Here is a 21,790-nt window from a genome sequence, read left to right as displayed (position 1 = left end):
ACGCTTGCACGTTATTGCTTCTTTCTTCCCAGGCCTGGAGGTACTGTTTGCCCGCTGGGAAGTGAAGGGCAGCTCCATACCTGGTGGGTCCTGGTGCTAATGGCTGTTGGCAACCTCCTATGGATGCATGGCTGGCGGGGGAGGGCTTTCCCACTCTGTCTTAGTGATACATGGGCATGTTTTTTTGTCTCCTTCCCTCTCCCCCTCTATCTTCCATTTAGGGGACAGGAGCACTTTCTTCTCTGCCTGTCCTTCAGCAAATGACATTCACCGTCTATACATTTATGCAGCTCTTATTGCCTGTCAAGCTCCTGCTAGGCACTGGGGGTATAGCAGTCCCTGCCCCAATGGAGCATGGTCAAGTTAACTGGCATGGTTTTAATGTCTAGTCCTCCATCGCAGGCACAAATCCCAGGTGGTGCCCACCCCTACTTGCATTTATCTTGAGCCCTGGGGTGGCCTAGGGCATTTCTGAGGACACCACACTGTCCTCATCTTCTATCTGTCCAGGCTTCTGTTTGCATGGTGTCTGGACAGACCGACCAGGAGATTGGACTCCTAGCTTGGTGACATACTCAGCATTAACTATCCGGAGAACATATTCTAATATTATGGCAGAGGGCACAGCTGGTGACGGCAATTCTTTAGTGAGTTAGCCTGAGTAGTTGGTGAGAGGAGGGACCTTTCTGGCCATTGAGACCAGCCATTAGCTTCTCTGTACCCAGTCCACCATACCCACTCCCTGACTTGAGCCAGAGTGGAGACGCCTTAGATCAGTGGTTCTCAACCTTCTGGCCCTTTAAATACAGTTCCTCATGTTGTGACCCAACCATAAAATTATTTTCGTTGCTACTCCATAACTGTAATGTTGCTACTGTTATGAAACGTAATGTAAATATCTGATATGCAGGATGGTCTTAGGCGACCCCTGTGAAAGGGTCGTTCGACCGCCAAAGGGGTCGCGACCCACAGGTTGAGAACCGCTGCCTTAGAGGCAGGCATTGGCAGTGGCTGTGGACTAGGGCAGCCATAACGAAGTACCACAAACGGGTTGGCTTAACATAACGGAATTCCATTCTCTCATAGTGCAGGAAGCCAGAAGTCCGAAGTTAGGCTGTCACCAGGGGTGGCTCGTTCTAGAGGCTCTGAGGGAGAATCTGTGCCATGCCGTTCTCTGAGCTTCTGGTGACGACTGGCATTCCCTGGCTGGTATTTGCATCATGCCCGTCTGTGCTTCTGTCTTCACGTGGCATCCTCCCTGTGTCTGTGTCCAGACTTCCCTCTTCCTATAAGGCCACCAGTCATATTGGATTCAGTGTGACCTCATCTTAACTAATTACATTTGCAGTGACCCCATTTCCAAATGAGGCCACATTCTCAGGTACATGGGGTTAGGGTTTCAGCATGTCTTTTTGGAAAACACAATTCAATTCATAACAGACGCCCCGAGTGAAGTACTTGGGAGCTGCTGTGTGGAGTTGCTGGACTTGAGCACTGTGTGGGTGCACCCCCTTTTCCTGAGGGGCATCCAGAGGCCTGATGCTTGCGGGGCTGCTGGGGACCTGGGGTAGCGGGTGCTGGTCCAGAGCCCACCCAGGCCTCAGCTGAAGGGTTCCCCGCCTCACACCCTGGGAAGGCCTTGGGAGAGACAAAATGATCAAAGATGGCCCAGGCGATGGGAGCCCTTCCTCTTAGAAATGCAAATAGCATCTGTGGAGGAATCCTTTTAAGGGATGAAAGCAGTTTTTAAAAAGACATTAATCTCCTCACGCACTTCCTTCTGATGGCTGGAGATGAGTGACAAGCCTCTTAATTGAAGATGGTGGGGCTGATAATTCCGCGGTCGCCCCGGGAGGGATGTCTCTGGCTGTGAATCACTGTGCACTACACAGATCGGAGTGTCTCCCTGATGCTATCTCCCAGGCCCTCCGAGCCTCTCGCTGGCGCACGAAGACGCGCATGTGTGTAAAGACTTGAGCTGAGCTGGTTGTCAGGGTGCCCAGGTGCACTTTTCTGGCCCAGGGAAGGTTTCTGGGGAGCAGCTGCTGCAGCTGGCAGGAGAACTGAGTGCCTACTGTGCACAGGCACCCTCCAGGGGCTGGGCAGAAAGTGCCTGGTGCATAGTAGGGGTTTGATAGATGTCTGTTGAATGGGAGCCTGAAGGCTCAGGGTAGGAGCCCCGGATGTTTTGCCCAAACCCACGTGAGGCCCCCAGTGCTTCCCTCATCTCCTCACAGTGGCTTACAGGGCGTGAGGTGCTCAGAGCTCATGGGATCCTCTGCCCAGGATGGTGCTGGGTGAGTGTAAATGCCCACGCCCTCATGCTGTGGAAGTGCATGTGGATCCCCTCCCCTGGCCAAACCTGTGGGCTGTGAGAGAATGCTTCAAGGGCCGGCAGGCAGCAGTGAGCAGAGAGGATGCTGAGCAGGGGCTTACGGACACACAGACTCTGGGGAGCCCCCGCCTCCACCCTGCACATTGGCTCTGATGGTGGGTGCCTGGTAGGTGTTGCTAGCACCTCGGACAAGTCCAGCCCTGAGTTGGTAGGTTCTGAGGAGAGGAGATGAGTGAGTCCTCTCCATTCCAGGATTCCCCAGCGCGAGTGTGGCGGGGCCCCAGAAAGTGTACCTCTGGGCAGTGTGCTGAGAGGCTGGGGAGGTGACTTGGGGCTACACTGTGTGTGTGTGTGTGTGTGTGTGTGTGTAGGTAGAGTATTCACTAATTCATGAAGTCATTCATCCAATTATTCAGTCAGAAGTTCCAGCCACCATGTTTGACTCTGGGTTCCAAGGTGGGAACAAAACTGACATGGTCCCCATGCTCATGGAGCTCACAGTCCATGGAGGGAGACAGATGTGACCTCAACAGTCACACCAACAGTCACAAAAGTGCTGCTGCTGCTGGGGGGAGGGGCCTCTGGCTGAGTTTTGTCACTGGTTTGTGACTTTCTTTCATACCAGTTGTCTGAAGCCCCCATTGTTGAAGTGAACTGTTTGCAGGACTAACAAGGGGCATTCCGGATCCCCATCCACTTGCCCAGTCTTCAGTGGCCTCGGGGTTCTGAGGAACACAGTTTGGGCATCACTGCTGTAGGCACTGGGGAGCAGCAGGGCAGTGAGGTGTTGGAATCGCTGTTTCAGGAAGATGCACATGGCAGGGTCATCTGAGATGGATCGTGGCAGTGATGACAGGTTGGGTCGCCCAGGCCCCAGCAGCCTGTGCAGGATGTGAGGAGACTGAGCCGGCTGATGGGAGGAGGTTCTGCTATGGAGCACGGGCTTGCCAAGAGGCCGCTGGGGAAGAAGTGGGGGGGGGGGGGGGCCGGGGCCACCTGTGGGCTTGGACGGCTCTAAGCAGGGACCCCGGCCCTCTCTCGGAGAGCTGAGCTCCTCAAGCAGCCTCTCAGGAGCAGGCCCTCCTCGGAGGGGCGTGGGGAGGTGGACAGGCAGGGCGGGGAGGGCTCTGGGCTGTATGAGTTTTCTACGGCTGCTGTAACAAATTACTGCGGATTTAGGGGCTTAAAACAACACAAATTTATCATCTTACAATTCTGCAAGTCAGAAGTTGACGAGGTCTCTCTGGGTTAAGATCAAGGTGTCAGCAGGGCTGCATTCCATCTGGAGGCTCTAGGGGGAATCTGTTTTCTCGCCTTTTCCAGCTTCTAGAGGTCGCCGCCGGCATTTCTTGGCTCATGGCCCCTTCCTGTATCTGCAAAGCCAGCAACATCACGTTTCTCTGGCCCTCCTTCCATCGTCATTCCTCTCTCTGAGCACAGCTGGGAAATGTTTCCCACTTTTTTTTTTAAATATGCTTTTATTGATTTTTTTTTGGAGAGAGAAGGAAGAGGGAGGGGGAGGGAGAGAGAAACCTTGGTGAGAGAGAGAAACATCCATTGGCTGCCTCTTGCATTGCACTCTTACCAAGGATTGAGCCTACAACCTGGGCATGTGCACTGACTGGGAATTGAACCCCGACTTTTCATTGCACAGGACGATGCTTCAACTAACTAAGCCACACGGGCCAGGGCATATTTCCCACTTTTAAGGGCTCCTGGTTAGATAGGGGCCACCCTGGCAATCCAGGATGATTTCTCCATTTCAAGACCCTTCAACTTAATCACATCTGTGGGAGCCCCCTTTGCCACAGAAGTGATGGAATCGCAGGTTCTGGAGGTTAGCACATTTTTTGGGGGGTGGGGTGGGGTGAGCAGCATTCTGCCCTCCACAGAGACTCAGGGATCTCCACAGCCAGGAACAAGGAAGCATGTGCCTTCTCTTTGGCTTCCAAGGTGGGAGTCCTCACAAACCCCACAACCATGGTGGGTCCTCTTCCCAGATGGCCACTCCACCATACCTCCCCCGCCTCCCCTCCCCCCCCCAGACTCTGTTCCCTGCTGTTCCCCGGATGTGCCAGGCTCCCTTTTTGCTTCTGGACTTTACACATGTTTGCCCCCTCTTCCTTCCACTCTGTCCTCACCCACACTGGGGAAAACCCGTGACCCCACGGCTGACCCCCTGGAAAGCCGCCCTGCCTCCCCGCCTCCCCGCCTCCCCGCCTCCCCGCTTCTGTGTCTGGCTGGGTTAGGCGGCTCCCATGTCCCCCCCCCCCCCCCCCCCCCCCACCCGCCCCGTGTTGTCACGGTCCCAGCTTGTCTTCACCTCCCCTTCTGACTGTGGGCTTCTGAGGGGGAGCAGGACTGTTCCATCTCTGAGGCCAGCCTGGCCCTGGCCCTGAGCCTGTGATGGAGGAGCTTTGCGAAAGAAATGAATAAGAGAACGATTCAGCAGAAGGGGAAGGAAGAAAGAAAGAAATGAGGCTGGGGATATCAGGACTGATGATGAGGACAGGTGGGTGGGTCCCTCCCGCTGCCCAGGGTGGGGACTGTGCTGGTTCACCTGTGGTCCTTCCACCGCACGAGGTGCATGGGTGGGCCGGGCAGCAGGAGAGGTGGGCTGGGAGATCTCCCTCGGGGCCTGGGTCCATGCGGCCTCAGTTACATGGTTTGCATGCTGGGGGCTTTGGGCAGCTTGAACTTGGCCCCGCTCTCAGGGGTCTGGTGAGGGCGTCCTGAGTGTGAGGCCTGCCTTTCCTGGGCTTGTCCCACCCTCGAGAGCAAACTTCTCCTTAGGCTTTCTCTGCAGCTTGTCTGAGCGTGGGACCAGACACCTGGTGGGGAGGAAGTTAAATGACATAGGCACTGAGGAGCGGGGGACAGTGGCTTCTGAGCTCCTAGGCTAGGAACCCATTTCTTTTAAAAAAAAAAATTATTGATTTTTTTTTTACAAAGAGGAAGGGAGAGGGATAGAGTTAGAAACATCGATGAGAGAGAAACATCGATCAGCTGCCTCCTGCACACCTCCTACTGGGGATGTGCCCGCAACCAAGGTACACGCCCTTGACCGGAATCGAACCTGGGACCCTTCAGTCTGCAGGCCGACGCTCTATCCACTGAGCCAAACCGGTTAGGGCTGGGAACCCATTTCTGAGGCGGGGAGAGCAGCACAGGTGCTCCGAGGTACATCTCCCTGTCCCGCCCCCGGATGCTGCCGGCTCCCAGACCTCTGGATGCTTCCTTCTCCAGGAAGGCCCCCAGGGGTGGCCCTTCTCTGTGAGTTCTCACACAGGGAGACACTGCCGTGGGGCGACGGAGGCTCCTCCAATGCAGGGGTTGGGCTGGGGGAGCCCTGTGCCCCCTCCCTGGGCTGAGTGGCCCTCCTAGCAATGCCATTTCCAGCCATATGAGAGCTGGAGGCAAAGGAAAAATAAGTGAAACCAGTTCTGTTTTTACTTACAATTTTGTTATTTTATTCATCGTGGAGTTTTGCCTCAATTTTGCTTTTTAAAAATATTGCTTGGGAATATTGTTCACCTGAACCCTAGCTTTCTACCCCCTTCTCCTTACATTTTGTGCCCCTTAAATGTGCCTCCCTCGCCTCCCTCTGGTCCTGGCCCAGCCTCCAGGATGGGGTCCCGCAGCTCTCTGAATCCACAGAAACCGAGAGTCTTCTCCCCGAGGAAGAAGGCGAACATGAGCGGGGTGCCCAGGAGACGGGGTGCTGGGACATGGCCGTCTTGGCTATTCTTAGGATGTGCCATGGCCACCAGCAGGCATGAGTGTGGGCTGAGCCAAGGATGGTAGGAGTTCCTCTTGGGTCCTCTCCAGCTTGGCACTGAGCGAACCGTCCCACTTCCTGTGGGGTTGGAGGCCCAGCCTCTGGAACATCCGCTACCTGGACTAAAGACATCTTCCTCCTGGGGTGTGTGAGAGGCCCAGGGCGAGGGTGGCTAGGGACGAGGACAGGAGAGGAGGCCCAGGGAGGCTGGGTCCCGAGCACCCAGGCCCGCAGCTGGCGGTGTATGTGTGTCTCTGAGAAGCTGTGTCGCTGGCTGTGTGACTGCAAGCCGTGTGGGCAGGGCCTGGGCTCCCAGGCCTGACGCTCAGCACGCTGTCAGCACTCAGCAAATAATAAATAATAATAATATCTCCAGCATGTTGGGGGAGCCCCAGGAGGGAGGGACTCAGAAAACATATGTTCTGTCTCATGGCGGGTGTCCGGAAGCTGCATTCTGTTCAGCACCTCTCTTTGGGTGGGATTTGGGGGAGGCCCCCCGCGCCCCAGCTTGGCTCAGGAGGAGGGTAAGCAAGCAGCTGGGGCCTGCCCTGGGAACTGGGGCTCAGGGAGAGTTGTCCGGGGGTCTCCTTGCACTGCCCTTAAAAACAAAAAGCCAGACTGTCCTCAGATGTCCTCTGGGATTTGGAGATATTCAAACTTGGCTTTAAATCCTGAATCTACCACTTCAGACAAGTCACTTCGCCTCTCAGGGCCTCCTCGGTTTCCTCACGTATAAAATGGGGCAGTTGTAGTAACTGTTAGGCAGGCTTAAGCGAGAGCAGCCACACGTGTGCACAGAGGGGTGGAACCGAGGAGAGAGGACACTGCTGGTGGTGCAGCTCAGTCGGCGCCCCCCCCCCCCCTCTTGCCCCCCGCTGCCGTGTCTCTGTCCTCAGGGTGAGGCCTGAGTGTGGCCCTGTGGGGTGGAGGATGGTGAGGAGCAGGGCCCCATGGGTATCCGGCGCCAGGATTCTGCAGACCCTCTGTCTGCGGCAGGTTGCCCAGGGCTCTGGCACCCATTACTGTGTGTGGACTGACTATGACACTGGAAGCTTTCCTGGGGCAGCGGATGGAGGCTGGGTGCTAGGTATTGAGGCCTGTTGGGGACTCGGTGGCCTGGGTGAGGTCCCCTCGGCAGCCTCTGCATGTGGGGCTCAGCACCGATATCTTGGGTTGCAGCTCCCTGGGATGTGGGAAAGCTGAGGGGCTGAGACACTGAGGCTTGGGAAGCCCTTGGGCACAGTCGTCTGTGATCCTCACTGCCTCCCTGGCCTACAGACTCCCTGTAGAAGCATGGGGGAGGTGGGGTGCTCCTCCCCGCCTCCCCCCGAGGGTGTTCCTCACTCGCTCAGGCCCCTCTGGGGTGCTGTGCCCCTGAACCTGCCCCTGTGGCTACAGGTGGCCTGCTCAGGCCCTGCCCTCCTTTCTGGGGCCCTTATGATTCCCTTCACCCACTCCTGGCTCCTCCCGGGTGGGCCAGCAAGGCCTGGCCACGTCCCTTCAGCCGGGCTCAGCACGGAGCCACAGGGGATGGGCCACTTGTCAAATGCTGTTGTTTAATTTTCCTCCCTCAGACTCTGCTTGCTCCAACACCCTGCAATGACACGGGTGTTAACCGAGCACCAGGGACTATAATTATCAGGGTTGAGAGACAAGAATCTCCCGGTGGTAGCAGCTGCTGGCCAGAGCCACCATGGATCTGTCCCCGGAGAGGAGCGCTCCAGTCCGACTTGTGTCTGAAGAGCCGCCGGGTTCAGACCCTTCTCCCGGAGTTTGTCTGACCGTAGCCCCGAGGGTATTCCCCCCTCAGTGGGGCAGATACGTGGATGTTATTCAGATGGAGTGTGGCTGGGCGTCACCGTGAGTGTGAGCAGGATAGGCACCTTGTGTGGTCTTGCCGACGGCCTGCGAGGCTGCTGAGCTGGGACGGGGCAGCTGGTGGCCACAACCACAGGAGCCTGGGTGCACTCCGGACGGCCACGCCAGGGAGCGGGCTCTCTCAGGGTAGAGGCGGTGTTGCATTTAGATGCGGGACCCTGGTTTCTGTTGGTGGCAGGACAGACCAGACTCAAGGGCAGGGATTCTGCCTACAGAGTTGGAGTGTGCTGGTCACATGCTGTGGTTGCTTAATAAACATCTAGGAAAGCCACCTCCAAACGCACGAATAGATGTTTAGTGTCCTGGTTGGGTGAGGGTACAGTGTGTCCTCCTGGGGGTGGGTGCCTCATTGTAAGAGGCACGGGCACCCTGGGATCAGGAGGAGTTGGGTACCTCGTCATGCGGGGATGCCCTGAGATCTGGGAATGAATCGGGAAGGGGTGCTTACCTGCGTCTTGGAGTCTGAGGGCATGTGTGAGGAGGGCAGCAGATGACATGGCTTCGCTCTGGGGAAAAAGATCTGGGCTCAGGATGGACTGCCCAGCTGCTGGCAACCAGGTGATTCACAATGGAGAGGGCGATTGTCAGGACTGAGTCCCCAGTGTCGTGGTCTCTGACAGGCAGAGGTAGGTAGTTGACCTATGACCTGGGGAGAGAACAGTTCCCGCCTGGGGAGGGGCTCAGGCTGGGTCTCTTTCCCTGGGCACGGGGCCTTTGGCCCTGAGGCTAGTCTTGGCTCTGCCACTAACTGGCATCCACCCTGTGGGTCTGTCTCTTTCCTTCTTTGTGTCTCTGTGTTCCCACCTGGGACAGGATGTAAGGTCCTGCTTCCTCTCGATCTTGTCCTGTGGGTGGTATTAGGGAGACATGGGGAGCAGCGTGCGGACGGGGCTCTGGGAGCTTTCTGTGGGCCCGGGACACAGGCACGCTGGGCCAGGGTGCGGTGGGACTCGTGGGGGTTAGTATTTGTGGATGGAGCACTTTCTCCTGAGACTTGGATGCGGTGGCCTTGGGAATGGCACATTTCAGCACCAGTCTGTACTGCGGTGTGGGACCTAGGCATGGGAGTCATCTGGGGCCTACAGGAAAGGAGAGGGGGAGAGGGACCCCTACCCCCCATCAGGTCTTCTCCTGGCCTAGCTCCCATGAGAGCTGGCCTTGGCCGAGTGCATAGTAGGCCCTTTCTCGGTCAGCATGTTCAGTGGGATCTGCTAATGGCACGGCCCTGGCTGCCAACGGTTAGCCTAATTTCTGGGAGCCAAAGATGGACTTGTGGAGGGTCCCCTGGCTTCTGGGCTTGCTTTGGGACAAGGGGATGAGGTCTGGGAGGAAGGAGAAACTGGAGCTCACAGGGAGCATCAAAGGGCTGGTGCGAGGTTTATTGAGGCCTTTACTGCCCTAGTTTTCATTATTTACACCCTGTTGATTCTAGGAGCTCCCATTAAACGTGTAATAAATATAAAAATATTTTACAGGCCAGTGAAAATTCCACAGCAAAAATAACTCTATAAAGAGGGATTTTGCCTGGCTCTGCCCGCTGCCGGATTCTGTGTGGCATTCCTCTGGGCCTGTTGGCTGGCAGCAGGGCGATGAGGTGGCTGGGTTCCCCAGTCATGGAGGGGGCGTGGGCCGGTATTTAATTAGCCCCTTTACCAGCCTTTGGATGAAGTTGTTCATCCCAGGGCTGAGCCTGCCAGCTCTCCCAGCCAGTAGTGGGTGAGAGTGGGCTGGAGTGGAGCCTGTGGGTGTCTGGGGAGCCATGGGAAGGAGGAAGGGAGCAGGCTAAAGCTGTTCCCCTGGCACCTCCCTGCCCTCCTGGATAGCTTGAGGTGTGGCCAAGCTGGTGGGCAGAAAGGGTGGTGTTGAGAAGACAGTGTAGAGCAGTGATGTAGAGCGAGGGTTCCGAGGTCAGACTGCCTGGGTTCTATTCCCACATCTACCACTTAGTAGCTGTGTGACCTTGGGCAGATGACTTGCCCTCTCTGTGCTTTAGTTGTCTCCTTTGTAAAACTCTATCTTATATGATTGCTGTGAAGCGTGTGCCCAACACGTTGGAAGGACTCAATAAAGGATCATAATTATTATCTAATGCTCAATAATTATAAGTATTTTTAATAAAGAGCAAGGCATTCATAATTCCAACCTTGGAAAATTAGGTGCAGGGTAAAGGACTCCCATGGCTTTTGTCAGGCCTGCACTATCCAGTTTGGGAGCCACTAGCCACACAATGGCTATTGAACTAAGTTGTACCGTGAGACACACCTGAAATTTCAAATACTTAGTATGCACAAAAGGCTCTAAAATATCTCACTAATAATTTTAAAAATATTGATTACATGTTGAAATGATATTCTCTATATCTTGGATTAAATAAAATATATTATTAAATTTAGTTTCACATGTTTCTTTTTACTGCTTTTTTAATGTGGCTGCTAGGAAACTTAAAATTACACATGTGGCTTACACTGGTGGCCTGCATTCTATTTTAGTTGGACAGCTCCGCCTTCCTCTGGGAAGGGCAGGCCGGAAGCCCTTGGGCGCTCGTGCCCTGGCACAGTCAGCCACCGTTTTACAGCGCCGGAGACCCAAGCTGGAGAGGGCACGACTTCCCTGAAATCTCACAGCTGTGTGGAGGCGACTGCTCCACAACTCGAGACACTTGCCTCTTCAGGTCCCGGGGAGATGGTGACGGCTCGTCTTGCTTCTTCCCTCCTCTGGTTGTGGGAAGAGCAGACCCAGGGAGTTACTCAAATGCGTGTTCGAACGTTGGTTAAACGAAGTCTGTGGCATTTGGTGAGCTACGACGTGTTTAGGGAATGAGGTGGCAGAGTGGAGGCAGCATCTTCATCCTCACCTGACAGGCCTACATCCCTAGGAGCCTTCCTATGGCCACCCCCTGGGGACGGGCTGCCCCAGCACCCACCCCACGGTGGGAGGTGTGGCGACGATGGTGGTGGGGAGGCTGATTGACAGGCAGCATTCACTGGGCTGAGCGTGAGCCAGACTCTGTGCCATGGGCTCTACACACTCTCTCTCTTTATACATATACATCCCCAAGAGGCAGGTGCTATCGTGATTCCCATTTTAGAAATGGGAGCACCGTGGCAGGGAGGTTTAGCAGCTGGCTATGAGGATGCCGTGGGACTGGAATTGAAAGCCAGGGTGGCCTGAGCCCAGGCCAGGCTCCTCACCACGGGGCCGCCCTGCTGCTGCGGGGAGGTGGAGGCTGCGTGCTGGCCATGCTGCTTCGGGCTGGTTCCCCTGGTACTCCCACCATCCCTGCTCCCTCGACGCTCTGCCTTTCCCTTGCCACCCAGGAAGGCAAATCGGAAAGCCAGCGATGAAAGGGATGCTGTTGCGGGAGCCTCCTTAAATCTGCTCTCAATCTATAGAAATGGTAAATTGTTCTCAACTTTTGGTACTTAATCTTAGTTACAGACCGGAAGACACCTATGGGAGACTCAGAGCCTACTGATTCAAAGGTGCCTAGAGAGAAAGCCACGTGTGGTGCTGTGGGGTGCTGTGCCCTCCCCCGCACAGCCTCCTCCCTTCCCTTTGAGGTGGCGGTGACAACAGTAACCTTCACAGAGGAGGAAACCGAGGCCCTGAGGAGGCTACTTATTGCTATGGTTACAGTGATGCTTGGCCACACGCTCCAGTGGACGGAGCTACTTGGTGTTTCTGGTGCTCCCTTGGCTCTCAGAGTGGCCTGGACCACAGGCAAGAGGCCGCCAGCCCAGAGCTGCCCTCCCTGCTGTGGGGTCCGCCAGCAGGGCCAGCTGTGGGGATGTTGGTGTTTGGGGCAGTGAGACATGCTGGCTGTGTGGCCCTGGCCGGTCTCTGCCCCTCAGGCTTGTGTCCATCACAGCCTGAGTGGGTCTGACCGGGGGCACCAGGCCCTGACCGCGGTGACAGACAGAACAGGTGTGGCGCTGGGGCCTCAGCAGGGCCAGGCATTTGGAGAGGGTCTGCAGGCGGCTGCGTTGGCAGGCACATCAAAGGCAGCATGGGCGAGGGCCTCAAGGAGGGCTTAGGGGCTAAGGGGTCTGAGCCCCCTCAACGTGGGGGTTCTCCCCACTCCAGGGACCTTTCCTGCTGTTGGTCCAGATGCCTCTTGCTCAGATCTGGAGACCAGGCTCTGCTGCTGTCCATCCTCGAGGCTGGCGGGTGGTGCAGGCCCACCAGGTTTGTGGGGCTGCAGGGTGGAGGGGTGAGGCGTGTGTCTGATGCTGCCTCTCTTGTCCTCGTGGCCTGACCTGCTGCTTCTTGGCAGGGCAGGAGCCAGGCTGGCAGACCCTTTTCCTTGGCAGGTCCTTCCTTGACTGGGCTGGCCTGATCCCTCCCCTCTGCTAACACAGACCATTGGGACCACCCATCTCCGTCTGAGAAACTGTGCTGCTATTGCTGTGAGTTGGAGAACTGCACTTCTGTAACTCCCAACTGGGCCAGGGCCTGGGAGGCTGGGACCTCTAGGCACATGGGCCGGGGTTGGGTGGCGTTCTAGAGCGTTGGGGTGAAATTGCTCAGAATCCCAGTCCACAGTGACAGCCTCCGTCAGCTCTTGGAGCTGGCACACCTCGGCAGGGGGGCTCAGGAGAGGCAGCGCTGCAGGTGCCTGGGTGCTCTGAGGCTTGTTACATAATATCTTCAGGGCTCGACCAGGTTCCTTCCAGCTGTGGTTTGGGAGGGCCATGACCCACCCGAAGCAGGAGCACGAGGCACAGTGATCAGCTGAGGGCGAGAACCACCCTGTCGGGCGCGGTCTCAGGGCAGAGGCCCAGAGGAGCCCCCTTGGGTCACCAGGCCTGGCCCTGCCTCCCCTGTGCCAGCCTGGTGACTCACTCTGTCCAGACGACCTGGCCTTGGCCGCAGAGAGGACACAGTGTGAGGTGTGTGGCCATCTTCTGGGGCCATGGTCATCACGCAAGAAGGCCTGAGCCAAGCAAGAGGGGGGTGAGGGTGCTGGGGCCATCCCGGGCCCGGCTTCCTCCCTGTGCTTGCAGCCTCGTCATGACGAGGGGTTGTGGACGCAGGATTTCCCACAGTCATGGTGCTGGATACCTGCCGCCTCCACTTGTCGTTCCTCTGGGCTCTGGGTCTTGCTTGTGGTGCTCTCTGCTTTCAGGATGCGGACCTGGCCACGCCGGCAGGGCAGGCAGTCTTCAATCCCTCCTTTGTGTCGCCACAGGCCGGGGTGAGAGTTCACCCGAGAGGAGAGAACCTGGGCTATGTAATTAAGTTGCACACTTGGCACGGAGACCTGGTTTTAATGCACGTATCCCATGTGCTGGCTTTTCCAGGCCATTGTCCCCGGCCCAGGCCCGTGGACTAATGATAAGGTGTGGGCTCTGGGGCGGGTCAGGGGCCTGGCTGGCCATGCTGCGTCGGTCTGCTTGGGGCTTCGTGTCCTGGTGTGCAGGCTGCGGAGGGGACTTTGTTCTTCCTCAGAGGCCGATGCTGAGGGGTCAAACATTAGGCCCTGGATCACCTCACATCACGGAGGAAAGCCCACCATGCCCCTGTCACGGTGAATTACAGTCAGATGTAGAGCCCAGCTTCACAGTCGAGCGTGGACCCACTGCCCATACTCACTGTGGGTCTACCCTGGGTCCCGGGCGACAAGTGCACACAGACCACCAGGAACAGCTTCCCGGCTCCCAGCTGCGGTTCTGAGCGGGGCCGGAGTGGTGGGGGGAGGAAACGGTGCTTGGAGAGGCCAGTGGCAGCTTCTCCCTTGGCATTTTCCCTGCAGGAAAGCACTGGAGTAATCTCAGCTACCATTGCTGAGAGCCAGACTGCGCCAGGGTCTCCCGGGCCCTCGACGTTCATTGTTTTAATCCTCAGACAAGCTCTTGGGTTAGGGGCCATTAGGAAACCTGTTGATAGGTGAGGAGGTTGAGGCACAGAGAGGGTGATGGCATGCCTCAGAGCACACTGCGGGCTGATGGTCCAGGACGGGGAGGTGGGCTGCCAGCTGCCACACCCTCTCCACAGGGAAGGGCTGCCCAGCATCCTCACCTGGCTTACCCTGGGTTTCTGAGTCACACAGGGAGCGTCTCGGGGCCATATCTGCCAAGCAGACCCCTGCGTCGTCTCCACAACCTCTTTACCCTGCGATCCGCCTGACAGCCAGGCCCAGCTCTCCTGCCCTGTCCCCTGGCCGTCTGCCTCTCGCAAAATCAGGTGTAGTAGGGCAGTCCACCTATTCCGAGAAAGGGCTTTAGAGGAGAAACTATTCTGTTTTAAAATTATACACCCCAAACTTCAGTCCAACAAAGAGCGGCTGGGCCCTTACAGCGTGCAGCAGGTATTCCTTTTTATGGGGTGTCAGACAACCCGCCCCTGTGTGGGTGACACTGGGACAGTGGGCTGCTGTTGTGTCTCAGAGAAGAGCTGTCATGGGCACAGGGCAGGCCCCACAGGCAGCCCATCCCAGAGCCACCTTGGACCGCAGTAAACACTTATTTCTAGATGTTTCTTTTGGGGTTAATGGAAAAAAACACCTATGCACAATCCCTACACTTGTATAGGGCCTAAGTTCTCAGTGCCCTTTGGGGGGGCAGATCCCCTTCATCGTCACAGTGGTCCAGCAAGAGTGCCCTGATCACATGTCCCTCGCCAGCCCATGCTGCTCTTCTGGCCTCTGCACCTTTGCACATGCTGTTCCCTCTGCCTGGACTGCCCCTGCCCCCCACCCCCCCCTTTGGCCTGGCCTGGCTAACACCTACTTGGCCTTCAGGTCTCAGCTGGGATGACTCTTCTCCCAGGGCTTTCTCTGATCCCCACCAAGTGTGGATAGGGACCCTCCTCTGGGCTCTCAAGGAACCAGCGTCACAGGCAAGCGGGCAGTTACGGCTTCCTCAGTGCCAAGTGTCTTGTCTTCACTGTTGAGCCCCGGCCTATCCCGTATGATCATAATAATGAGTGACAGTAACAATACTGATGGTAATAAGCACCCAGTAAACGCCAGCTCCGTGCCAGGTACAGTTCTCGGCATTTGACAGGTTTACTGATTTACTTCTCACGTCAGCCCCGGGGCAGGTGCCATCAGGCACAAAGGGCGGTTATATAGGTAGTAAGGGCTGGAGCTGGGATCCAAACCCAGGCAGTCTGCGGTCTGGGCTACTCGTAACCACTGTGCAGGCTGCCTCCCATGGGTGGCATCCGGACATGTTGGATCAGTATCGTCTCGTTTTACAAAATAGTTTGTCCCCTTCACCGTAAGGGCTGAGGCTGAAGGGTGAAGGGTCCTGGCTAAGGTCCCGTGGCAGGAAGTGGGCGACCTCAGCCCACGCTAGGCCGAAGCTCCTTGAGGGCAGACGCTGGCCACTTTGCTCTTCTGTGTGTCCCCAGCTTCTGACTTGGAGCCTTGGGCATAGAAGGCGCTCATCTCCAGGAGCGACGTCCGTGAGTTTTCTATCAGCTGCCACAGTACCTCCCCCTCCCAGCTCTGGGACCTGGGCCTCCAACCAGGAGCCCCTGCAAACAGGTGTTTGGGTTGATGGCTGTCAGATAGCCAGGGCCTGGGCAGGCAGGGCAGCGGTGTGTGTGTGTGTGTGTGTGTGTGTGTGCGTGTGTTGTGGGCAGCGGGGAGGTAGAGGGAAGACCCACGCTCCCGTTTCCGGCCTTGTGGGGGCTTTCCTTCTGATGGGGCCTGAGCTCACCTTGGTGTGAGAGCAGCTCTGTCTGGGAGCGTCCTCTGGGATCTGGGGCTGGGGACTTCCACGGCAGCCCCAGCGGGAGAGGAGGCGCCTGTCTCAGAGGAAAGGTTTTGTTTTCCCTGCAGTCTGGAGTGAAGAGCCGTTTGTGGGCTCCTCACGGGCCTGGAGGCCCCTCCCGCCGTGGTGAACAAACACAGGCTCTGCAGGTAGCAGCGCGGTGGTGTGGCCTTTTGTTGAGCACACCTGGCTCAAACATCTCAGGGGATGGGAGTGACTCTGTCAGTCCCTCCTCCCTGCATAGCAGCACGGAACCGTTTCAGACCTTCTCTTTGGGGCTCTGACAGCTGTGTCAGCTTCTGGCCTCACTCAGAGGCAAAAGGCACGTTGACAATGAGGTTGAAACCTGTTGCCTGCTGCCTTCCTGCCTGTCCAGGTCCCACTGCCCTGGCCCCAGCTGCACATCTGTCCTCTCTGCTCGCCTCAGCGCCTGGGCCCCAGCTCAGCTCATCAGTTCCCAGATATCTCCAGACACAGACTAACACATCCTTTTCTCCAGAGAAGTCCTCTTTGAATAGGACTTGAGAAATGCGTATCACCGGGTTAAGTCGTTACGCCGATTGCCCCGTGGGGGCCACTGACCACAGCAGCTTGCAATTCCTCATCATTTGTGCCGAGGTCAGCAGCAAGCCAGAAAAAGGGCAGATCAAAGTCTGTTCTCGCCGGCCCCTGAGCCTAGAATTGAGAAATCCTTAATTAAGCTGTTCAATAAAATTATTTTCAATAATTCTCTTTTGTACTAATAAGTCACGTCACCTGCTGAAAACGCATGCTTTGCTCACCTTCGGCTTGTTATTACAATAATACTCGGAGGTATCTCCTCCTCTTTGTAAACGAGCAGCACAATGGCTGTTAAATAAAAGGGAGCTGTAATTTATTCTAAGATTCAGGGATTTTGTATGTGCAAGTAGGCAGCAATTATGGAACAAATACTATAATTATAACCACTCTGGAAAAGTGAATGAGGTGGTAACTAGCTGAGGTGTATTTTCTGGTCTCAGCTCTGAGCAAACTCTGTCGGGCCTCCTGTCCCTAAGGGAGGTGAATCTGAGAAAAATTAAATACCTGGACGCTCCAACCCCCCAGGCCTGCCGAGGGGAGGGAGCGGCGAGGCTGACCCTGACCTTCTCCGTTGGGCAGGGTGCTCCCTCGGAAGTCAGGAAGTGAGGGGCACAGGCGGTGCCCCCCTCTCCCCTCTTCTCCACGGGTGCCCCGCGGGAGGGGCGGTGTGTAGCCTGCACCCGTCCCCGTTGAACCGGCTGAGTTCTGTCTTGGAGGGTCTGGAGCTGCCCCACATTTGGAGCCTCCGTTGGGCTCCAGGTCCCCCGCGGGTGCTACCGGCCCCGGTGAGCACACGCTTCCTTCTGGTAGTGTGTTCCCTGGAACATGCTCGGGAACCCACAGTTAGATCTCACGAAATGCGTTCTCTCTATCCTGTGCTGTGTTTATCTAAGAGACACGTTTAACTCTTGGGTACGACTTTCTGGAGGGCGCCAGGGAAACAGCTCAGGACTTGCTAGAGGTTTTGAGAACTCTCTGAATTCTTGGTGGGTGGTCTGATGCTCGGTTTTCCCACAGCTGGATGGTAAGGAGTTCAGAAAGACCGAGCCTAGACTGACGTCTGACCTGCGTGGGGTGACTCGGAGACAGAAGTGAGAACCCAGTGTTAGCATTCGTGGGTCTTTTTTTCTCAACAGCACCAACTTCAGCATCAGGTGGCCCTTCCAGTAGAAATATCGATTGGAGCCAAGGTTTAAATATTTGGGAAAAATCAAACTCCCAATACAAGTGTGCATTTTATTTTTTTTAAAATATATTTTATTGATTTTTTACAGAGAGGAAGGGAGAGGGATAGAGAGTTAGAAATATCGATGAGAGAGAAACATCGATCAGCTGCCTCCTGCATACCCCCCACTGGGGATGTGCCTGCAACCAAGGTACATGCCCTTGACTGGAATCGAACCCGGGACCCTTGAGTCCATAGGCTGACACTCTATCCACTGAGCCAAACCAGTCAGGGCAAAAGTGTGCATTTTAAAGGACTTTGTCACCTTGATTCAGAAACATGTCAGCAAAAGCAAGATTCCTTAGTAGAATGTGAGCTCCATGGGGTTAAGGATTGTCCAACAGGATTTAAATCATATAAATGCTTAGTGAGTAAGAGAGGCTCTCCTCACGAATGCCTGGGCTTCCTTGAAGTCTCTCCTGCCAGAATGGGGCGTGATGGACACGTGGTCAGGGCCCAAGGCCTCCTGGGAAAGGCTTCCTTCTGGGGAAAAGAGACCAAAGTACCTGTGCTCACCAAGGAGGCTGAGGAGTCCTGTTGCCCAGGAACTCGCAGAGCAGCCTGTGTTGGTTTTCAGGGGCCGATTTAGTGGGAACCGCGTTGTAGATTTTGGTTTAATACTTTCCAGTCTCTTTGGGGAGTGTTAGCATGAGTTGGTTAATGTTAACATGAGCCAGAGTTTGTATGTTAGTCATGTATGTCTAAATGTGTCTGTATTTGTTTATGTACATAAATAGCAGCGATCGATACACGCTGTGAATTCAAAGCGTACATTTTTCTAAGTATCATAGGGGGATGTATTGCACTGTTTGCTCATCTGAGCTCATGTCAAATATGTAACTAAGCGAATGTACCTCGTTTTCAGGAACGCAAATGGGCCCTGCCTGTTGTTCGTTGCTGTGTAAAGCCAAGGCATTGAATCACACGGCCGTAAATCAAACTCCTGAATACGAGCTATGGGGCATGCGTGCGGTTGAACCCTGCTTGTCCCATGGGATATGTGCTCTGAGGTTGCAAATGGGTGTGTGTGTGTATTTTCTTTTTTAAATGGAAGTCTAGAGAAGAATTCCTGTTTGAGGGTTAAACAACTGGCTTGGCATCGATCGGTCGGGGCAGACGAGGTCTCCTGTGGGTGTGGCTGACCTGGGTCTGGACATGGGAGTTTCTGGGAGGCTTTGAACCAGGCTCCTCCACCCTCACGCTCACCAGGAGGGCAGCTCAAAGCTAGTTGGGAGCTCTGACCCTGGGTTTTTGGGGTCCCACTGCCCCATGTACCCTGAGAGCAGAGTTAAGGCCCCCAAGCCTTCTTCCTCTTCAAGATTCTTGGTCTGGGCAGGTGGGGGGCTTCTTGCAAAGACATCTCAAGACCCCTGGCTGGGCTGATGAATCAGAATAAACACACAACACACGCTCTCCGTCACCAGGGCCCTTTTCCTCTCCCACTGAGTGCTCGGGGTTTCATCATCATTCATATGGCTATTGTGGGTCTGATAAATGGGAAAGAGGCATCAACAGGCTGCCAGGCCTCGTGGTGACAGAAACTGCCTGCAGAGCGCACAGCGCGGCGGTGTGTACACAGCATGGGTTCGGTCGGGCCCAGGTGAGTCATCGCCAGCCTGGGAAATGCACTGGCGATGATGGATGGCCCGGGTGCTCGGATGCGCCCCTGACACTATTTGCACAAACAGGGAACTCAAACGAATGGGGTTTTCACGAGCTTATATAAGTCAGTTGGCAGTGCACGGCACCCCAGCTGTGTGGCATGACAGGGCAGAGCTTTGTGTTCCTGCTCAGAAACAGGTGACTTTAAGAACCAGTTTGCCTGTGTCAGGACTTGAAATGGTTTGCTCTGCCCTTCTGTTGTCATAACCCCCCTTTTCTCTTTGCCTTTCTCTTTGTAAAAACTTTCTTTGCAAAGGGATTCTTCTAACTGGGACAGTAGGGCTACTGTTGCTTCCAGCAGCCGCCCAAGGGGTTTGCTTTTCTTTGGGACTCTGACTTCCTTGAAAGACACATCGGGGAGGGGACAGCAGGTGTGTAGCTAAGTGCTCGGGAGGGGGCGGGGCAGGGCGAGGGGTGCAGGGCTGGGAGTGCGGGGCTGGCTGGAGACCCACCTCATCACGTTCCTGGGGTCATCTTCAGATGGCCATCCTGACTGTGAGAGTGGGGTGTGAAATGGACAAGGCATAACTTCACACTCACACAGCTCTCCACCAGCTCCTGGCACGTAGTAGGCTTCTCATTTGCTCTTTCCATCAGCCCAATTGGAAAGTAGGTGAGGCAGGAGTGATGGTCACCTGCAAAGATAACAGAGTCAGCGAGGGGATGTGGCCCCACAAGGCCCTCCCACGTGCCAGAGGAGGGCTGGCCACTGGGAAGCTCAAGGGGCAGGGAGGCAGGGACTCCTGAGATGTGGAGCCTGTATTTCGAGGCCACATCCAAGTGCGGGCACGCCCCATTGTCAAAGCTAGGGCATCCGTCACTCCCTTGGTGCGGTGGAACATGTCGGTGGTGATTCAAATCTGATTGCGTTCCAGGATTAAGTCTTTCATCACTACTGAGATTATGGAAACCATTAGGGTTCCATCGAGGTGAGCATCCCATCCAAGCTTTTCTTCTAGATTTAGTATTTATTTATAAGATAAAAGTTTTTCTTATTAAAAAGCAGTACATAATTATTGAAGGAAGTCATAAATTACAAAGGAGGGAAACATTTTAATCATCTCAGCCCTCGGCACATTAAACAAGATGGGACCACGCTAACGACACGGCATTTTCGTGACCCAGGTTTCCCTCTGATTTTATTGTGAATGCCTGTGGCTGTCGCTGGCCATTCCAGGGACATCTTCTCTGGGGCTGCAGAGCACCCTGCCCTGGTTGCAGCTGTTCTCTGTGGATGGGTGTACGGCCGCTTCCACCTTTGTGTTCTCGTCGGCATGAACGAGCATCCTCAGAGCTCAGTCTCCGCCCACATTTATCATTCAACAAATATTTGTCGAGTGCAAGGCACATTTTTGTTGTGGGAAATTCTTAGAAGTGGATTTTCTGGATTAAATTATATGAATGCTTTTAAAGTTACCACATTCATGGTAAAACGTTTAAAGAGTGCAGGAGGGAATATAGTGAAAACTTAAAATGACCACCATGAACAATGACTTAGGTATTTTTCCAGAACAGATGTGGGTGCTATCATTTTAATATAGATTGATTCATAATTTACATAACAATATGAAGAGTGATTATTCTACTAATGTATCCTGGACAACCTTCTACATCAGCACGGCAGCTTTATGGTATAGCTGTGTCAGTCCCTTATCAATGGACTTTAAAAAATTACAAAGCACACTTCAGTGAATATTCTTTTTTTTAATTTTTTTTATTTTCCGTTCATGGATTTTTCTTAAAAATATATTTTATTGATTTTTTACAGAGAGGAAGGGAGAGAGATAGAGAGTTAGAAACATCGATGAGAGAGAAACATCGATCAGCTGCCTTCTGCACACCTCCTACTGGGGATGTGCCCACAACCAAGGTACATGCCCTTGACCGGAATCGAACCTGGGACCCTTGAGTCCGCAGGCTGACGCTCTATCCACTGAGCCAAACTGGTTTCGGCTCAGTGAATATTCTTAAAAAAATTTTTTTCTATTGATTTCAGAGAGGAAGGGAGAGGGAGAGATAGATAAAAACATTAGTAATGAGAATTATTGATTGGCTGCCTCCTGCACGCCCCTCACGGGGGATTGAGCCTGCAACCTGGGCATTTGCCCTGACCAGGGCATTGAACTGTGACCTCTAGATTCATAGGTTGATGCTCAATCACTGAGACACAACGGCCAGGCTGAATATTCTTATGTCTTGGTTTAGTTATACAATTAACTGTAGGAGAAATGCTAGAAGTAGAACTGCTGAGTTGGAGAGTGAGGTCCATTTAACATTTTTATAGCTAGTGCTAAATTAATTTGCATATTTGAAATTGTCTCGTGCTGGCTAATTCTTTTCCCCGAAAGGTCCTATCTATTTACGCTCTTCCAGCGGAATTTGAGAATGTCTGCTTCCCAATGTCTTGCATTAACTCGGTGGATGATTAATTTGAAAATGTCTGTTTATTAGGTTAAAAAAGAAGGGATTTAGTGTTGTACATTAATTTGCATTTTTCTGTTATTAACATGAGGTCCTCCCCATAGTTGAGATAGGGCTTTGGAGCAAACATTTTTTAAAAAAGGCTGAATTACCTATTTACCAATTGGGTAACTTTGGGCCAGTTGCATTGCACCTCAGTTTCCTTGTCTGTA

The sequence above is a fragment of the Myotis yumanensis genome, unplaced genomic scaffold, assembly GCF_028538775.1.
Source record: "Myotis yumanensis isolate MYYU_CA2020_CCGP unplaced genomic scaffold, mMyoYum1.0.hap1 SCAF_5, whole genome shotgun sequence".
NCBI classification, from domain to species: domain Eukaryota; kingdom Metazoa; phylum Chordata; class Mammalia; order Chiroptera; family Vespertilionidae; genus Myotis; species Myotis yumanensis.
Note: the sequence above shows the minus strand (reverse complement) of the source record.